Source organism: Apus apus, chromosome 1 (assembly GCF_020740795.1).
Source record: "Apus apus isolate bApuApu2 chromosome 1, bApuApu2.pri.cur, whole genome shotgun sequence".
Taxonomy (NCBI): Eukaryota; Metazoa; Chordata; class Aves; order Apodiformes; family Apodidae; genus Apus; species Apus apus.
In genome coordinates, this window is record NC_067282.1 from 64792055 (window position 1) to 64799984 (window position 7930).

Here is a 7930-nt window from a genome sequence, read left to right on the forward strand (position 1 = left end):
TGAGACACCTCCCACTGAACAGAGCAGAACATGCTGTTACTGCAGTGACCCCAAGTACCTATCAGAAATGATATCTTAGAGTTCCAGTTAATTAGATATATTTAAACATCAGCATAGGTTTTACATTCATCACTAATTATTCCATTTTTGCATGATTATACTGCAATAATCTGCTGGCTTGTTATTGGCTCTCTCACATGCCTGGGGAGAACAAAAAGGGGACTCTCAGCCAGCAGAGGGTGCTTTGAAGCAGATTTTGCTTGAGAACAAGTCACAGCTTTGCCTGGTCTAGTCAGGCAGCGGCTCCCAGAGAATAGCTCTAAAAATCAGTGGAGTAAAAGGAACGGTTTTCATGAAGGGAACTGCTTCACTGTAGCTAAACTGATAAAAGAAGGCTGCTGAGAAATCGTTTGTCTATACCAGCAGCTAAATTAAATCTCTGAGAGAAGGCTGGAGGGGCAGAGCAGTTCCACAGAACATCCAGAAGCAACTCCAGGAGAGCAAGAGGGAGTGGGAGAAGTCATTGCAGTGGTTAAGCATGATCCAATGTACAGTGACCCACAAGAGCAGGTCTTCACAAGGCCGTATGGGCCAGCAGATATCTGAAAGACACTTTTAGGGAGCGCTGTTCAAGACTGCTGAGCAGCCTTGCAAGCATCAGCACTAAACCTGAACCTATCAGACCAAAGGTCCAAACCATCTCCTTCTTGTGCAGCAGCCAGTCTAAAGGAGCCATTTCAGTACCAAATCAGCCATATTCCAGAGGAATCTCAGCAGAATGACCCTAAAGACATCTTGAGAATCATTCTTTCTTTAACCTAACAAGATTTTATGCTATTGTCATTCAAAACCTTATTTTTTTTTTCCTGGCAGAGTTATAAATAATATTTATCACTTCCAGTGTTCCGGGGACTCTGCTGTGAGCAGATAGAAACTCCACATCAATAGACAAAGATAAAGAAATGATATGTCAGAATGTAAAAATCATACTGACATCACACCCAAGTTTTCCCCAGCTCTTGGTATAGCGTTGCCTTTGAGGAGGTCTGTGGGTTGCACTTCCCCTATGACACAGAAAATGCAAAAGAGCTCGAAAAAAAATTCCTGCAGCAATTAAATTTCATAGTGTTTTGGTCAACAGTTCAGGGTCAGCTCGAATCCCTACCTTAAAAAGCTCACAAACTCCTCCCTGCTCAGGTTCCTGCCATTTCATTGGAATCAAGACCTTCCTCATTTCCTGATATTAGAGACTCGGGCAAAATGTCTGGAGTAATCATCTGCAGTCATAGATTCAGCGCCTCCCACCATGACATGTCAAGTTACTCTAGGGAAAGCTTAAATATATTCAGGTCAAGCTGACTTCCATTGCCTAGATACAGAGTAAGTTCTTCTACCATAAAGTCCTCTGAAACTTAGATCAGAGATGCTCATTGTGTTGCTCTGTACCTCAGAAGCACCCTTCATCCCATAGTCTGTTCCCTATGCCCGTGTAGTTCCCAGACCATCATGTAGGTGGGAAACTGAGCTCCTACCTAAAGGGGACAGTTGCCAACTGAGCAAAAACTATTCTGCAGACTTCATAAGAAACTACAATCAAGGATGAATGCTTTGTAAATTTGGGGCCAGCTTCTAAAATATCCTACTTGCTAAACACATGGAAAGATGTGCTTATAAAAACATGTAAAGCAATTTCTTTGAGGGGTTAGATTCATCATGCTCCCTTGGCAGCTTGTATGCATAGCATCTCAGCCAGCAAGAGAATGATCTCTTCTCCAAGCAAAGAGGTTAAGAAGTAATGAGCTTAAACTGAAGCAGGGAATATTTAGGGAAGACAGCAGGAAAAAAAATCTAAAAGGAAAGTTAGTGAAACACTGGAAGAGTTTGTTGAGAACCTAGTGGAGCTGCCAGTAGGTGTTAAACCTTAAAGAAAAATCTGGTGCTCAATTTAAAATGCTGTATTTGGGCTCACAGGTCCTTACCAACTCTAGGAGTCAATGGCCCAGAGACTCAGCAGTCTGTGAGTCAATGGCTGGTTTTGGAGCATGTAGCTGGACGGTCCATCTCTCAATATGCCTGCCTCAGTTTTACTCTATTATTCAACTGCTTTTGTCTCTCAGTTTCACAGGCCTGGGCCTAGAGTGGAAAGATTCCCATGAGAAAGGGAAAAGCCTACCAAATTCTCTGAGCTGGTAACAATCTTGAAAGGTATAAATGGAGGGCCGAGGTGATATTCATAACACCAGCTACTCTCCAGTGTTGAAGAACGCAGAGCTCAGTCTAGCCACAAATAGGCCTGGAATGGAGATAAAGTAATAATGAACAGATAAACAAAAGTGTTTGCATGGTGGGAACTGGGCCTTCATTAATTTTTCTGCTGTTTTCCTTTTATTCTCCAATGAGAGATTTTGGAGGTACGGCTAATGGTTAAATGACAGCAGTCAATCCACTTTATTCTATAAAAGCCGGATCCCATTTTTGACTGGGAGGACTTCTGTACACTTTCCCAGAAGGTTGCTGGACCTTCTCCTCTCCATCAGGGATGCCTGCCAAAGAGACTAATTCTCGAGAATTATGATCCACCCAAGGACCCCCAGCTGTGGCCTGGCAAGGGTGAGAAATATGAACTCTTTCACTGTCTTTATTAGGAAACTTAATGCTAAGCAATCTTCATAATTAAGTTTAAGACTGTAGAATCCTTTAAGAGTGATAATTAATATTCTAGGACTAGTATAGATTTTGATAAGTAAGTTGCCAGCATTTTAATGGTTAACCTTTGTTGTCTGATTTAACTATAAGTAGTATGCTATTTCTGTACTTGTGCCTTGTACTCTGAGAGTTGAGACCCCAACATCATATGTAATAAATCTTGATTGGTGCAGATACGTCTCATCTGCCATCCATTCTGTTCGGGACAGAGCAGCACCGTTATATGGGCTTCACTCAATTGTGCTGGCAAAATTACTCCTGAGCTGGCAAAAGAAAGCAAGTTAAAGCCACGCTAGATACAGAGAGTGAAAACCCAGATGGGATGAAGTTGTTGAGAACATAAGAAGCTCAAGCACTCGAGAGGAAAAATGATGATACAAAAAAAAGATAAAAAGCGGAGATAAAAAAACAGCAACTCAGCGATATCAGGGTCCATTCTGCTCCAAGAAACAGTGCACAGTCTAGCAGCTGTCCAATACCTACCTCTATTAGCCAGGAAATAAGTCCTGTGTACATATTTTGCATCCTGCCTGCAGACTGTTGTTGCACTCACTGGGGTCACATGGACAGAAGTGACCCCAACAGCGGAAGTTTTGCTATCTACATCTGTTGAGGCCAACCCAGAGAGCACTGCTGAAGGTAGCAAATGGTTGGATGACAGGGAAGCAGTCATTGGGTGTGCCCATACCCATGATAGGTCTAAAGTTTTTTAGCTGGTGAGGATCCACCCTGCTGAGGTTGCAATGTCCTTCCTGTCCTCAGTGTTGTGGTGCCTTACTTGCAGCTAGCATAGGCACCTCATGCTTTGTGCAAAAGATAAATTAAACAGTTTTTTCAAGGGTTATAACATTACGATGGGTAAGAGTTGTCCATGGCCTTTATCGTTAATCATGCAGTCCTATAGCCACCTACATTGTGATAAAGATGAATGGGCTGGTCCACAAATAGTTCTGATGGTTTCTTTCATTGAGAAGTCTGAAACAGTTTTCTCAAGAAGACACTACTCGGGGGTACATGCCTAATCAGAGTGTATTTGGTTTATGTGGGAAGATTAGGGGGGCTGGAGGGTGCAGAGGTGGCTTCTGTGAGAAGACATCAGAAGATGTCCCCATGCTGGACAGAGCCAGTTCCAGCTGGCTCTAAGACCCACTGCTGGCCAAAGTTGAGCCCACAGGCAACAATGATATCACCTCTGCGATAAGATGCTTAAGAAAGAGTGAAAACTGCTGCACAGCAACTGTGAGAGAGGAGTGAGGTAATGTGAGAGAAACAATCCTGCAGACACCAAGGTACGTGGAGAAGAAGGGAGAGGAGGTGTTCCAGGCAGCAGAGCAGACATTCCCTTGCAGACATTGCCTGTCTCCCACAGATACCCATCTGCGGCCTGTGGAAGACCCCACACTGGAGCAGGTGGATGCCTGAAGGAAGCTGCAGCTCATCGAAGTCCATGTTGGAGCAGGCTTCTGGCAGCGACTGGGGCCATGGAGAGGAGCCCATGCAGGAGGTGGCTTTCCAGCAGGACCCGTGGCCTTTAGGGCACCCACGCTGGAGCAGTCTGTTCTGGGAGGCTGCACCCCGTTGAAAGGACCCACACTGGAGCAGTTTGTAAAGAACTATAGCCTGTGGGAAGAGGCCTCATTAGAGACGTTTGTGAAGGACTGTCTCCCATAGGAGAGACCTCACGCTGCTGCAGGGGAGGAGTGTGAGGACGAAGGAGAGGCAGAAAATAAAGTGTTATGAACTGACTGTAACCCCATTTCCCTGCCCTCTTTGCTGCTGGGGAGAAGGAAGTAGAAAAGTTGGGAGTGAAATCAAGCCTGAGAAGAAGGTAGGGTTGAGGGGGAAAGTCGTTTTAGTTTTGTTGTATTTCTCAGTATCCTACTCTGTTATTAATTGGCAAGAAATTAGTGTCCCAACACTGAGTCTGATTTGCCCTTGACAGTAATCAGTAAGTGTTCTCCCTGTCCTTATCTCAACCCATGAGCTTTTCGTAGTATTTCCTCCCCCTGTCCTGTTGAGGAAGTGGAGTGATAGAGCAGCTTGGTGGGTACATGGAAGCCATCAAAGGTCACCTACTACTGCATGGCAGGGTCCGATGCGACAGTAGGTGAATAAATGTATGTAGACAGAAAAGAATTAAAAAGGATTTAAGTGTTACAAAGTCATGATTATTTTCTCCATACTCCTCTTTCTCCTTCATCCCACTAAGGCAGGCCTACTAAGTCTCTTACGAGGTTTTGAGCTCCCCTATAGTTGCCAGCTAGTGCATTAAAGTTCAAAGGATGCAAAATGGAGATGAGAGCATCTTGAAGAAAGCAATTAGCTAAAGCAAGCAGTATATCCACCCTTTTTAGGGTGGTAGGCATGTATTTACCTTTGTGTTGCACATTGATATATTACTTGGGAAGTTATTTGATCACCAGCAGTTTATAAAAGATCTTAACAATTATAGTTTTGCTTGTCAGGCCAAGGACCATATTCAAACAAAAATCCTAATATCACCAAAGCCTTTGTATCTTCTCTAAAGAAGATCTCAATTTCTCAGCTCCATGCCTTGCCCCAAAAGGAAAGCAGCTGTGCTGCCATCCCATAGAGGCTGAATACAGCCAGCCAGAACAAAAGTAACAGCAGCTGTTTTGAATGTCACCAGACCACCAGCAGGATGCCCGTGGGGAGACCACAAAACGAGAGGGCTGGTGCAGTGCATCTGGTGTTCTTACAGAAATAAAAATACTCTAGAGTCTCCAGGATCTTCCCTTCCCACAGGTGCCCTTTGGGCAAGAAAAGTATGCAAAGTTTATCCACAAAAAGAAAAGTTGAATAAACCAGCCCTCCTGTGTCCAGAAACCTTCAGGGCACAGTCCAGATGTGCCTAAGTGAAAGCTTCCAAATTTTGAGTCAAAGACCATTAGATCCAAGATGTCATCACTTGGTGCAACAGCATAGACTAATTCCAGAAGGCCCAGGCCTTTACAGCCAAACCTCCCCTTGGAGCATGTGGGAAGGTGACCACCTCCTGTGCAGCACCCACTCTATTTTCCACTACTCAGCACATAATTATTATTCCTATCTGACCTCCTCCCTGTTTTTTTTACATAATTTCTTAGGAAGAAACTTCTACAAATACATGGAATTCTGGAAATCATGACTCAGATGTGAAAGACAGTTCTTATAATTTACACAATTAAAAAGAATTTGTGTTCTCTGGAAAGTCACTGAAGATGAATCGTTGACAAAGGATACTGTTTATAATGACTTCTTACTTGTTTTGTTTGTTCCTTAATGTATATGAATTACTGGAAGTTCATGTCTTACTGATAAAAGAGGGTCATGACATACTGACAGAATGCAGGGACAAAGCTTTACTTGTAAAAATTACTTGTATTTTTATTAATATCACTATTTAAGAAGAGGTCCTTTTTTTTTCTATAGGTTATGACCTGGATTTTTAGATGAACATTTTTTGTTTATAATTATCACATTGTATTTACTAACAGATCTGGCTGCAACTTGGAGTTTACATACCCCAAAAGTGTAAAATATTTTGGAAAGAAATGCAAGACTTCTCATGAAAACTAGAACACCCGAGTTTTTTCTATGAAAAGGAAATGTCACCCAACTTATCTTTTCTAGAATAACAAAAACAATCAACATTTTTGTTAATTTTTTTATAGTTGAAGCAGCCAGATGTCCAGACTCCAGAGAGTCCCCTGTTAAGAGTTCAGAAGTCTTTAAAGCACCTAATCCTTAGAGCACCTCTCAAAGCAGGGAGGACTATGAACATGAAAACCTTCTCTGACCCTGGCTCCCAACAGCTAGTTATGTGGAAATTAGGACACTTACTAGGGTGTTTAATGCAGAACTGTAGGTACCCAGTTTGGCCAGATACAAGAAACTTCAAGAATACAGACAGCTGCATATCTCTGTAAGTTGTAGAGATACCAAATGGCATGCAGAGCTCCTTTCAGCACTTAATACCTGAGGTTTAAAGCTTGTTTCTTTCACCACGAAAATATAAACTCAACACAACCTGTTTTTATTCCTTGTCACTAACCAAAACTCCTCTGTTTATGGAAAACCTTCCTGTGGCTCTACAAATTATTTCCCGCAAGTATTCTTGGAATCAAGGATTCCAGGAATCAAGCCTATTTTCCCAGCTATTTGTTGTCATCCCTGGTCACCATGCCTACTCCCCCTGCATAACACAGTCTTAGTGTATCAACTGCTCACATTTCTCTTCTCCCCCAGTTAAGACTCCTAATTTCTGTAGGATTCTACATTATAAACAACCTGCATAAAATTATGGCCTGTTTCAAACTCAGACAAGTCTTCATCAGGGCTACTTCACAAATTTGTGTACAATAATTTGACCTGCCAGGTGCCAATAAGAAGCAGCAGTTGCTGGGCAGACACAGGAGAAGCCCTATCCCATTTGCTTTCCCTGAAGGATGCAGGCAGTGTAATACAGTCAATCCACTACTACACAGGAATTCAGTCTTGAAAGGTGGAGTTACTTCACATTACACAAACATTTTTTAAAGCCATTTATTCTTTAGATTTGAGGTTCATGGATGACTTTTGGGAGGCAGCATTGTAAGGTAGTGTCACACAAGCTCCCCCAGAGCTCCTGTGAGGAGGTTAACCAACAATTAATCAATGCCTACACTAGAAATACAAGTCCTCAGCACGGATTAAGCCAGAAATGGCTTAATCGTCGGTTCATGGTCCGTATCATATCCAAGCACTTGATTGGGAATGTCTCTCTTCCACCTCATTTCCATGGCCAGCAGCAGAGCTTGCACTGTCTCCTAGCAGCTTCTGAGGACCTCAGTGCTTTCAAGAGCCTGAAGAAACAACCTGGTCTGAGACTTCCCATATTAGCAGTGAAGAGCATGCCCTGCATTGTGTGACATGAGCAGGTTTGTCTCTCTGTCCTCCTCTCATGACACCACAGCCTCCCATGCTGGAGCCCAACAGCCGTACTACCTACCTGTGGCTCCCAGACACAGAAGTCCAGGACTGAGGATGTAGAACAGGACCCAAATGTTGGAAGGTTCCTAGATGCTGTGAAACTAATGGAAATAAAAAGGCCACTCTTGTCAGTCCTGTAGCAGAACAATTGCTTTTGGACAGTGGATAAATTTTACTGGGAGATCCTATGAGATCAGGTCTCCTCTAGCTTTACTTGGTTTGTTATTTTTAGCCATTGATCTACACAAAACAC